Source organism: Calliphora vicina, chromosome 2 (genome assembly GCF_958450345.1).
Source record: "Calliphora vicina chromosome 2, idCalVici1.1, whole genome shotgun sequence".
NCBI lineage: Eukaryota > Metazoa > Arthropoda > Insecta > Diptera > Calliphoridae > Calliphora > Calliphora vicina.
This window is the reverse complement of record NC_088781.1, coordinates 77,461,163-77,474,190: the sequence shown is the minus strand read 5'-3', so window position 1 is coordinate 77,474,190 and position 13,028 is coordinate 77,461,163. Positions and strand designations below refer to the sequence as shown.

The 13,028-nt window shown below is 28.2% G+C and overlaps 2 long non-coding RNA genes across 2 annotated transcripts; both read right to left on the bottom strand.

Moving 5' to 3' along the window:
• Positions 1-114: 114 nt before the first annotated feature.
• LOC135949910 (uncharacterized) lies at positions 115-1,044 on the bottom strand. Its single transcript, XR_010575913.1, has 3 exons — positions 988-1,044; positions 579-635; positions 115-466 (listed from the first exon to the last, which is right to left on the bottom strand). It is a non-coding gene; the product is annotated as an uncharacterized LOC135949910 (long non-coding RNA).
• A 1,375-nt stretch (positions 1,045-2,419) lies between these two features.
• On the bottom strand, positions 2,420-2,750 carry LOC135951696 (uncharacterized). Its single transcript, XR_010575989.1, has 3 exons — positions 2,706-2,750; positions 2,545-2,626; positions 2,420-2,448 (listed from the first exon to the last, which is right to left on the bottom strand). It is a non-coding gene; the product is annotated as an uncharacterized LOC135951696 (long non-coding RNA).
• Positions 2,751-13,028: the final 10,278 nt, after the last annotated feature.

The following is a 13,028-nucleotide window of genomic DNA, read 5'->3' as shown; positions in this document are numbered from 1 at the left end:
ATGCAATTCCGTTAACACTCTGGGGAACTATGCCAATAAGAGCTGGGAATCGTTAGACATCTAGTATGTTGATCTGATTTTGATAATATTAAAGGAACGGGAGTAATTTGGAACGTTTACCCAACAAGCATCTCTTGAAGAAATACGTGGCTTACTTGTTATTGGATAAATCTAACACTACTGTGTTTTGTTCTCACAACACGAACTATTCCTGGCAAAATAGTTTAGTTTCTAATGGAAAACATTATGATCATAACGATCACGAAATAAGGCAATATATCTAATTTGTTTTTAAATCTAATTTAAATACTAAATCTATTGTTAGACTAAACAGAATAACTTAAAATTAGATGTTAATAATAGAAATTTGAATTTTCAAACTCACCAATTTTTTTTGTCGACTGGAACATTCTCCATCTCGGCTCATTGCTTGTTGTTATGCAGGAATGATGAATTAATATACAACCTGTATAAATAAAAACAAAGCAATTAGTATTGTGTCAAATATATAAATTTTATGATACTTTTTTATTTCATATGTCTAATCAATTGATATAGATAACTTTACTTTTACTTACTTTTCTTGAAGATTACATTTTTCAACATTCGACCCGGGTACCAAATGAATTTCTAATCTGTGGAGAAAATTTTCATTAGTAAATTAAGTTTAATATTTAAAATCTAGTGAGCTAAAAGGATATCCTGAAATTTACCAAAAAGAAAACAAAATTGAATTTTGATAATTCTTTTAGTAAACTAAATTTTCAATTTTTTTTGATATTTATCATTTAATTTTTTTTATAATTACTATATTATTTTAAAGGAGAAATTGCAAGGGGTACTTCTCGCCAAAGACTCTAGGCATTATCCTTAGAGCTTTGGTGAATTTAGTCCTTGCATTTCTACCTAATTTCCCACGATTAAATCGTGAAAAACAAAATATAATAATAATTTCTAGTAAGATATAAGAATTTTCTTTATACTTACTTAAATGGAATCGATTTTCCAAGGACTTGTCCCAGGTCAGCTTGAATTTTAAAAATCTGAAAATAAAAGGAAAATTATCGAAGAATTAGTAAAGTTCACATATTGAATTGGATAACAAACAAAATTATTAAAAGAACAATTATTTTTCTTTAACTTTTCTTTTATTATCTCCATTTACTGATTTGGTTTATATTTCAAATTCAAATTCAATTTCATTTTTTTATTTTTCATTAAGTTTAAGTTTTTTTTTTAAATAATTTTTCTTTAGTTTTGATTACTGAATGGTTCTGGTCACAATTCACATTAATTTCCATATATGAATTAAATTTTTATAGAATTTACCATCACTTTCACCATTTCAATAATTTTTATATATGAACAATTAAAATATTTGAACAATTACCTTTGCCACACACTGTATTAATTTTTTGTTTTCCCATTATTTTCGATCACAAAGTTCACTTATTTAATTTTTAAATTTCATTCAGTATTTTTTTTTTTTTAATCCATTACACAAATTTTATCCGCCACAGTATTTTCTAAAAATAGTTTTTATCACACCAATTCCATAACATCACTCACCAAATATTTTTTTTAAATTAATTTATAAAAATTTATTTTTTTGTCACACCACTTTTATTTCTCACTGTATATAATTTTTTTTATTCTCTTGCTTATTTTTCATGGTCACTTTAAATTTCAATGGACACTTTACTTTAAAATATTATTAATTCTTATTACTTTTGATTTTCACTGTACTTTAATTTTTTTTATTTAACACTTTTATTATCCACTGTAAACTCATTTAATTTCGAATTATTTTTGATATTAAAATTTTTTTTGTTGGTGGTCGGACACTTTTTAAGATCGCTGTAAAATTTCTATTATTATTTTTGGTTTTGCACAGTAAACATATAATCACTAAATTTTCAATTTAAAATTTTTTTATTTGACACTTTTATCACTCACTGTATTGTTCAAAATAAATTTTTAGTTTTGTTTTTCAATCTAATTTTCACTAAATCACTTTTTAATTTAATTCATGCAATTTATTCTAAAAATTAAAATTTTTGCCACTTCACTTTTGCTTTTCACTGTACAGTTTTTTTTTATTTAACTTAATTAGCATTGTTAAATTTCATAATCACTTTTTTCTAAACCATTCATTAATTTTTTTTTATATTTTTGTTCACTTTTCACACACACTGTAAATTCCAATAAGAATTTTAAATCCGCGTTATTATTTCTAAAATATATCGCGAAACTATAGATACTTCTATTAAAAATTTTCACATTTTAAATTAAAAATTTTTTTTTGAACACTCACTTTTTACACTCACTGTAACCAAAACCAATTTTTTTTAGCACATTTTTATTTTTTTTTAAAAAAAAATCGTAATTTCACTTAAAGCTAAATATTCAATTCACTTACCTTAAAATCCGGAACCACCCTAATACGATCTTCAATTTGATATACATAGTTTTTGAAATTTAGAAATTAATTATTAGAAAATTTATTTAAAATTAAAATAATTTCCACATTTTTTTTTTACTTACCATTTCATTCTGCTTCGATCCGCCATCTTTCAGAATCGGCCATCAAGTAATTTTTATAGGCCCAGGGCCGCCAACATGATCCCTATGAAAAGAAAAAAATGTAATTGTGTTAGTAGTAACACCACTAATGATTTTTTTTTATGAAACTTTTTGGTACTTACCTTCTTTAAAATCCACTTGGATGCCCATAAATCTCCACCAGAACCTGAAAGGAAATAAAAGAAATAATTATTATATTATTACAAACCATCTAAATTATTATTTTATTTAATTTATTGTTTATTTACACAAAAAAATACTTACCCTTATTTTCATTCATAAATTTTTTTTGTTTGGGTGCTTCTTCTTACCCCACGCGTAGTTTTTTGTTCTTTGCTACCTCCTCTTTTCGTTAAATCATATGCAGTATGTTCAATCAAGGATGCCATATGAGAAAATGTAACGAAGGTACAGAGTTGTATTTTTTAAGTGTGGTGAATATAAAATAAGGGTTACCAGAGCATAATTTTTGTAGGAATGAATTAAATACCCAAAATCTCATAAAATTTCGTAACATTAGGGTAGTACAGAAAATCAGGGCGCTTATTTTTCCCTCCCATCCTGTATCCAGGGATGGATAACAGGAGTGGTTGGGTTTGTCGTGTGCACCCTGTAGTAGAGCTACTAAATAGAAGAACAGGTGGCAACATAATTAAAAAGGGGTTTTTGTTTAAGAAAGAAGAAGATGAAATAACCAATAACAAAGTATCTATAGAAAAAATAGTATGTAGGCAAATGAAATTGCTGAACAATTTTTTTGAAGCTGTGAAGCCATATTGGTAACCGAGGTTTCTCGGTACCAAGAAAAGAAAATGTCGTTCCTTTTTGATCTTTGCTCCAAATAGAGAAGAAGGTGGAGTCTGTGGCCTCATCATAAAAGAAATGAAAACTAAATTTTTGATTTTTTTTTATAACCAATTAAATAAATTTTATTAAAAGAAAAAAAAATAAGAAATTTAAACTTAAAGCTAAACTTAAAACTAAACTTAAAACTAAATATACAAATATAAAAAAGAAAATAAAACCAATCAAACAAACCTGAAAAGCCACTGCAACACGACTCCATCCAACGAGGGAGAAGCTGTTTTCCAGCACCACCACGCCTGGGGTGCTCCGGTATCAGATTTTTGGTTTTCCGACCTTTTATAAGTTTGCACCCGGACGACAAGACGAACCGGACGAGTGTTCTTTTTAAATAATTTCCTATAAAAAAAAAGAAGAAAGGTTAAAATAAATAGATATATATACGATTACTAGGCTTACCTATCGTTCATCAAATCGATTTCAGTCCGTTTGTGGGGTTTTTTTTGTTTCCAAACGTGCGCGAACAGGGTTGTAGGTGGCCTTCGGCATATATATTTATAAAAAAAAAAGAGAAAGAAAAACCTGTAAAAACAAACAAAATTATTTAAAAGGTGTATTAATTTACAATATTTTGCATAACTTACCTGGTTCACCCGAACGGACCCTAATACGGACGGACAGGAAAGCCTTATCCGCCAAAAGAAATCTTCCAGCTCTAGAATTGCATCCCGTTCATCCTCAAACGAAACAGAAAATTGTCAAAATATTAGTTTCTTACACATAAAATCAAATCCATAAATCTAAAACTAAAAAAATTAAAAATAAAGCTGAAAATTGTTTATAAAAATTTTTATTAAAACAAAAAATAATGTTTAAAACTAAAAATTGAGATTCTAATTAAATTAAAAATTTGTAAAATTAAATAAAATTCTAAATTAACTTTATTAAAACTTCTTTTGCTTTATATAACTTCATTTCTTTTTATTAATAAACAAAAATTTTATAATGTTTAATTGAAATTTTTAAGAATCTTTTCATTTGAAATGATCGGCTAAACGAAATAAGCGGCGGTAAGTAAGGAAAGGAAAAGTTTGCAGGGTAAATTTTGGGACATCCCTAGTATTAGGATGTCATGGCGGGATTATCCAATCCCGAGTGGGAGGGCTTTATCTGGCACAACATCTGCCAGCCATTATAGGTCGTAGGTATGTTTCAGCAGGGAGACAGACAAAAACCTACTCGGTGCCCCTTCCTTTTTTTTATCATTTTATTTTAAGCTGGTATGAATTTTTTTTATGTGTGTGTGTAGATGCCTAGTGTGGCAGCAAGAACCACCCCCATCCGGCGAGCTCCAAGCCTGGTATGGTTGTACCATACCAAACATACCCAACAACTACACCACATACGCTCCACTGAAAGGATCAAGTTTCATACCTCTTCCCAAAAAACTGCATTTAAAAAAAGCATGTATAAATATCAAAAATCAGGATGAATTTTGTTTTAAATGGGCTATAATTTCTGCAATTGGTGATGTAAAAAAAGATGCTCATCTTCCTTGTAAATATAAAGTAAATATTAGGCAAACATTAATAATCTAATCATACAACTACAATATCTAAAAACTGTAGTGGTGTGAGTTTGCATTTCGCTGATCTAAATGGACACAATATAAATTTTAATGGGTTATGCTTCCCATTAAAAATTAAAGATATATCTATTTTTGAAAAAAATAATGAAACATTTAGCATTAATGTTTTCGGATATGAAAAGGATTTAGTGGTTGGACCTCACTATAAAACGCATCAAACAAAATCAAACCACTTCAATCTGGGGCCTATTTCACTAAGCTACAAGTTTACAATTACAAGTGTTTTTGCCTGTAAAATTGTAAACTCGTGAATAATTGTGTTTCATCAAAATACAATTACAAGTTTGTAGCTACAAGTGAATTTTACAAGTTACAAGTCTACAAGTCATACTTCTACAAGTGGTTTTGTTTCACTAAACAAAATTTGCACTTGTAAACTTGTAGAATTGTAGAAAAAAAGCTTAGGGTCGACGGAGACCCTCAGAAATTTTTTACAAGTTACAAGTGAATGAAGAATAGAAATAAAATTTGATTTTTAACTATTTTTTAATAAACATTAGTTAAAATAAATCCAAAATTTTTAATATTAAATAGCATTACCTTTAATATTAATTAGGTTACCTTAATATAGAAAGGCCCTAACTCGTGTTTTTTAAGCCGAATTTTTTTGCTAAATTGGACCATTTATCGAAATAATCAAAAATCTGGGCTTATAAAAAAACATGAAGGGGCTTTCTATATTAAAGTAACGATTTATTTATTTTGTTTACTATTAAATAGGTTTCATATATTCACAAGTTATGCCACCTAATTTTAATTTTCTTACTTGTTTTTTTTGCTTTTGGGAATAGCCACTTTGGAAATCTAAACATACATATATAGACAATTCTAAATTAGTACCCAAAATTGCAAAAGTATTTATTTTTATCAGTCCCCGCACATTTTCCGATAGATTGGGTATAAACAAGTAAGAGAGCTATATTCGGCTATGCCGAATCTTATATACTCTTCACGTAATTATACTTCAAAATACAAATTTTAAATTTTTTTGGGTAAACAAATTTTTTTTCCCAAAGTTGTTTTTTTCATTTTTTCGAATTGTTATTTTAATTTTTTTTTTAAAAAATTTAATTTTTTTTTCATTTTAAAAAAAAATTATTGGTTTTTTAAATTTTTTTTTTTTGATAAAAAAAAATTCGGGTTAAAAAATATTTTTTATATAAGAAATATTATTGAAATATGTTATATTGCGTTTTTATAGGATATTTTAGCATTTTGAGTAATAATAAATAAGAATTGTAAAATTAATATCACAATATATATGTACAAGAACTTGTAATTGTAGAAATTGTAATTTACAAGTGCAAAAAGCTACAAGTGTAGTGAAAATGTTAATGAAACACAATTCATCAGCACTTGTAAGAATTAGACTTGTAATTGTAACTTGTAAACTTGTAGAATTGTAGTTTAGTGAAATAGGCCCCTGATGTTTCTACAATCAGCCAGTGGGGATAATTCACATTATGTGTGGATAAAAGATATGTCTAGGTAAGTTTAATAATATAACTAAATATAAATACATACATATATGATTTTTAAAAAAATTATATATTATTTTTAGATTAATCAAAGCTCAAACAACCAAATATAAAGGAAGCTATCAAGAAGAGAAGTTGGAGTCACATAAAAAGAATTGCGGCAAAAAGGTTTCATACGTTCCCGAAAAAGATAAGTGCTTTTTAGAATTTAAAAATTACAACAATATATTAGATGTACCTTTTGTAATATATGCAGATTCGGAATGTATATTTGAAAATATTCAAACTTGCATTCCGAATGGGGATTCTCCATCAACTTATTAAATAAGTTTAAAAGTCTAGACTCGGCTAGATTGTTTGTAGAGAGTTTAGTTGAAGATGTGAAATATTTAAATGACAATTATTTAATGATAATTATATTTATGACACCCTTAACTGAATAGGAAAATTTAGAATTTGTTTTAAATGATATATGTCACATTTGCTCTAAAACTATTTCAAATGAAAATAAAGTAAGATACCACTGTCATTTAAGTGGCAAATATAGAGGACCAGCTCATAATTCTTGTAATATTAATTAAAAAATACCTAAATTTTTCCCAGTAATTTTTCACAATTTTTCGTCATATGATTGCCATTTATTTGTGAAAGAGCTCAATAATATTGACGATGGCCCCATTAACATTATCCCCCTAAATAAGGAATTATATATATCTCTATCGAAAACTGTAAAAAGTGATAACGAGGATAACATTGAAATTAGGTTCCTAGATTCTTGTAGGTTTATGCCATCAAGTTTAGATGGTTTAGTAAAAAATTTGACAGAAAATGAATTAAACATTGTTAAAGGTTTTTATTCAGAAGACAAAAGTAATTTCAATTTATTAATAAGAAAGGGCGTATTTGCATACAATTATTTAAATTCTTTAGAAAAACTCAAAGAAACTTGTCTGCCAAGCATACATGTCTTCTATAATAAACTAACTGATTCAGTATGTTCTATAGAAGATTATGCACATGCGCAAGAAGTATGGAGTAAGTTTGAATGTAAGACAATAGAAGATTATTTAATGTTGTACTTAAAAAGTGACGTCTTATTATTAGCAGACGTGTTTGAAAATTTCAGGTTAGTCTGTAAAAGCATTTATAATTTGGATCCATGCCATTATTATACAGCACCTGGCCTATCTTGGGATGCTATGTTAAAAATAACAAACATAAAATTGGATTTGCTGACTGACATTGAAATGATTTTGTTTATACAAAAGGGAATTAGGGGTGGAATAGTTCAATGTTCTCATAGACAATAGAAGATTATTTAATGTTGTACTTAAAAAGTGACGTCTTATTATTAGCAGACGTGTTTGAAAATTTCAGGTTAGTCTGTAAAAGCATTTATAATTTGGATCCATGCCATTATTATACAGCACCTGGTCTATCTTGGGATGCTATGTTAAAAATAACAAACATAAAATTGGATTTGCTGACTGACATTGAAATGATTTTATTTATTCAAAAGGGATTAGGGGTGGAATAGTTCAATGTTCTCAAAGACATTCCATAGCCAACAATAAATATCTCTCCGATTATGATGAGAAACTCCCATCTAAATACTTAACATATTTGGATGCAAATAATTTATATGGTTGGGCTATGTCTGAAGCTTTACCAGAGGGTAATTTTGAATGGGTTACAGATATTGATAATTTTTCTTTGGAAACAATTCCAACTGATTCGGATATTGGATACATATTAGAAGTTGATTTAATATATCCAATAGAAATCCATGATTATCATAATACCCTTCTGTAGTGAAAACAAAACTCCTCCCAATTCCAAAGAAAAAAAATTACTCATTGATTTAAATTATAAATATGATTATGTAATTTACTTTAAAAATTTACAACATGGTTTGAAATTAAGTAAAATTCATCGAATATTAAAATTTAAGCAATCCAGTTGGCTAAAAAAGTATATTTCATTAAATAATTTCCATAGGACGAATGCAAAAAACACATTCGAAAAAATTTCTTTAAATTACTGAATAATGCGGTTTATGGAAAAACAATGGAAAACGTTGATAAACGTAAAACCATTAAAATAGTCAGTAAATGGGAAAATGTTGGTAAAAGACTTGGAGCTCGTGCTCTTATTGCTAAGCCAGAATTTCATTCCTATATCGTATTTGAAGAAAATATGCTAGCAATCGAATTGAATAGAAGTTATTAATTTTATAATAAACCAATCTATCTAGGTTTTACAATTTTAGAATTATCAAAGTGGAAGATGTATGACTTTCACTATGATTATATTGTGCCTAAATATAAAACCAAAGTACAGCTTAACTATATGGACACAGATTCATTCATTTACACAATAGAAACGGATGATTTCTATAAAGATATATTGAATGATATCGATACAAGATTCGATAAAAAAGTGTTAGGGATGATGAAGGATGAAAATAATGGCATAATTATGAGTGAATTTGTGGGTTTAAGAGCAAAGATGTATTCATTTAAAACAGAAGACTTAAAATAAACTAAAAAAGCTAAGTGTGTCAAAAACAATGGCCCATAATCATAGTCAAAAATAAAGTACATTTTAAGAGAATTAAACTCGACTTTACTTAAGAGTGGACTTTAGGTCTATCATAGACAAGTTAAAGTATACTTCTGACGCTGAAGTCGACTCTAAATATAAAACTAGCTGAAGTTGTTTTTAACTCGTTTAACAACAGCATCCGCTGTTCTTCGCCGAGTAAAAATGTTCGTCACAAAGTAAAAAATTTTTAAGTTACAAGATATTGGTAGAGATTTTGCAATTATTGAACAGTTATCAATAAAATTAGTACCAAAATATCGTAATTATGATATTAATCTTATCTTTTCCATTTTTCCACAACAAACAACTTTCTTTCTTTAGATGTCCCGGTTACTTTTATTGTTTACGTTTTTTGGATTTTTTTTTTAATTTTGTATGTCAGCTGTTCAGCGTTGCCACTTGTCTATTTTTTCTTGTTATTGTATGAAAACATTTTCTACATTTGCGGTGGCACCCAGTTAAAGTCGGTTCAATTTAAAACATACTTTAATTTTGACTATGGTTGCAAATTAATAAAAAGCAGATTTTTATTTTAAAGTTGTTTTTAAAAAGAACTTACTTTAGTGTTTGACTATGATTATGGGCCAATGTATTTAGAAATTTAAGTCTATCAGACTATAAAAATTGTTTGTTTAACAAAAAAGTATATTATGGCAATATAATTGTCTTCAAGTCAAAATTACATGAGTTGTACACAGCACATATAAATAAATTTAGTTTAAGTTATTTAGATAATAAACGATTCATATGTATTAAGATTTTAAATAAAAAAACAATTGTTTTGTTTTACAATCAATTATTGAATAACCCATATTTTATTTTTTCTATTGGAATATACATAAAATGTCTTTCTGATTATTTTCAAAATTATTTAAGCAAAGTGCTTACAACTCGGCCACGCACCTTTACTCACGTCCTCGTGAAGCATCTGTAATTAAATGTTATTAGTAACGCAATAATTCAATAATTTTGTATTATTTTCTTGAGTTACAATTAAGTGTATTATATAATTTAAGTTTATCAGATGATGTTATTCCTTCATAGGGTTTTCGTGATCTATTTGATTCTGGCATATCCCTTATAACATATCTATCATTACCTAAATATTTTACAATTTGATATGAACCATTATATCGTGGAAGAAGTTTACGATTTCCCTCAATTAAATTAGTTTTCCTTACTAACACTAATTGCCCAATCTTATATATTTGACCTGCACTTCTCCTTTGATCATATGAGTGTTTCTGATACTGTTGCATCTTATCTATAGATGACTTAGCCTCGTTTCTACTACAAGAAACATCATTAGTATTAATTTCATATACTTCATTACCTAAGTAAAAATCATATTTTCCCCTTGGCGAAAATCCAAATAAAAGTTCATTTGGAATTTTCCAGTGGAATTATTAACAGTAGAATTTAAACCCCACTGAATATCATTGACATATACATCCCACATGTTCTCATTATCAACAGATGAACTTTAGGCCGACAAAATTGTTCTGTTGTATCTCTCAGCTTGTCAATTAGCGTGTGGAGTTGCAGTGGCATTATGAACGATTTTAATTCCATGATCTTGCGCAAATTTCTGAAATTTATGACAAGTAAAAGTACTTGCTCTGTCACAAACTAATCTTCTAGGTACTCCAAAAATTCTAATGAATTCTTCCAAAAATTTTATAAAAGGTTCTACTTTGGTACTTTGTACAGTTTGTAATAAAACATATTTTGTAAAACCATCAACTAAAATGATTAAATACATATTCTTGTGAATACTTTTTGTAAATGGACCAATGTGGTCAACATGCACAGTATCAAATGGTATGTTACATTTATCAATCGGGTGTAAAAATCCTACTTGTTTGCCAGAAGGGACCTTATTATAGGAACAAGGTAAACAACATGAAATGTAGCGTTTAATATAATTCTTCATATCAGGAAACCAATACTTTTCCTTTATAGAGGAAATAGTTTTATGTAATGAAAAATGTCCAATTTTATCATGATGATTAAATACAATTTTCCTTCTCGAAGATTTTGGTACAACCCACTTACTACCCTTTTCTGTTTTTCTATATAATCTACCTTTTTAACTCATACTCATCATGAATTTGTCTTTCCTCCCTATCCCTTGGAATACTCTGTAGTGTCTCAATTAAATATTTACATCTATCATCATTCAATTACATTGCCAAAATCCAATCATTTTCAGAAATATCTATCTGCAAAACATCTACAGGGTTCCTACTTAGTGCGTCAGCATGAGCCATTTGAATTCCTTGTCTATATTCCACAACAAAATTAAATTCCTGAATAGTTAATCCCGTTTTGAAAAAGCAGTTCTTAAAGATGAACAATCAGTTACTATTTTAAACTCAATTCCAAGTAAATATACCCTAAAACGTTTTATTGCATAGATAATAGCCAAAGTTTCCAATTCGTAAGAATGGTATCGTTGTTCTTCCCTTGTAATTGAATGGCTAAAGTATGCAACTGGTTTTAAAGTGCCGTCATCCTGTTTCTGTAATAAGACAGCTTCAACACTCCATTTACATTCATCTGTCTGCAACTCAGTGTGTGCTTTCCTATTGTATAAAACTAGTAACGGGTAATTGGTTAATTTGCCTTTCAATTCATTGAAAGCTCTGTTTTGTTCTTCCCCCCATTTAAAAGGAATATCTTTCTTTAATAAATCTTGAATCGGTCTGGCTACTAATGAATATTGATTTATAAATTTCCTGAAATAATTAGTCAATCCTAAAAATTGACGAACATCGTGAATATTCTTAGGAACAGGAAAATTAATAGCCGCACTAATTTTTTCATTACCTGGTTTTACACCATTGCCATCGATTTCAAAGCCTAAATATTGTATTGAATTTTGTAAGAAAAAAACATTTTTTTAATTTTAATGTTGCACCATTTTCCATTAACCTTTTTAAAACTAGTTATAAATTCTCAAATCCTTTATCAATGGTATCGAAAGGAATCAAAATATAATCCATATAAACTAAAGCAGTTGTAAGTCTTAAATTCCCTAAAATTTTGTTGATAGTTCTTTGGAAAACAGCCGGAGCATTTACTAATCCAAACGGCATTCTTAAAAATTCATAATGCCCATCTGGAGTTATAAAAGCAGACTTTTGAGAGGAATCTTTATCAAGTGCAATTTGATAATAACCACTAGCACAATCTAGACTAGTGAAATAGCTGCTACCCCTTAATCTATCAATTTCATCATCCATTATTGGCATTGGTAAATCTTCTTTAACTGTTTTCCTATTCAGAACTCTGAAATCAATGCACATCCTGTATTCCCCTGTTTTCTTTTTAACTAAAAGAATAGGGCTAGAATAAGGAGATGATGAATCTTGAATGAGGTCAGCTTTCTTCAAATCATCCACCATCATCTCTCACATCAAGACATCCGGTATGGTTTGTAAGAAACTGGAATTTCGTCAGTTAATGATATTTTTATTTGTGCGTCCTTTATTTTCCCTAATTCTGACATGTCCTGTGCAAAACAATTGTACTTTTTAAGTAATGTCACTACTTATTAAGTAATGTCAGTACTTATTAAGTAATGTCAGTAATCGTTCTATGTTAACATCATCTAAACGTTTAGCTTGGGAAATAACTTCACTTTTCAAAAAATTTCTTAACTCCCTACAATCTGTCATATAATTAGAATACTTTAATTGTTCATCCATTTCGCAGGGAGAAACTCTTCCTATACAAGCGCCCTTTTTGAAAAGAAGATCATTAGATGATTCATTTTCTATGAAAATCAATCCTTGTTTCTCAATTACACATCTTGAAACTCTATATTCCCCATTTGGTTTGTTTACATACATACATATCCTCTAAATAAAAACTTGAATTATGTGATTGATCAGTAAAAAACATGTTCC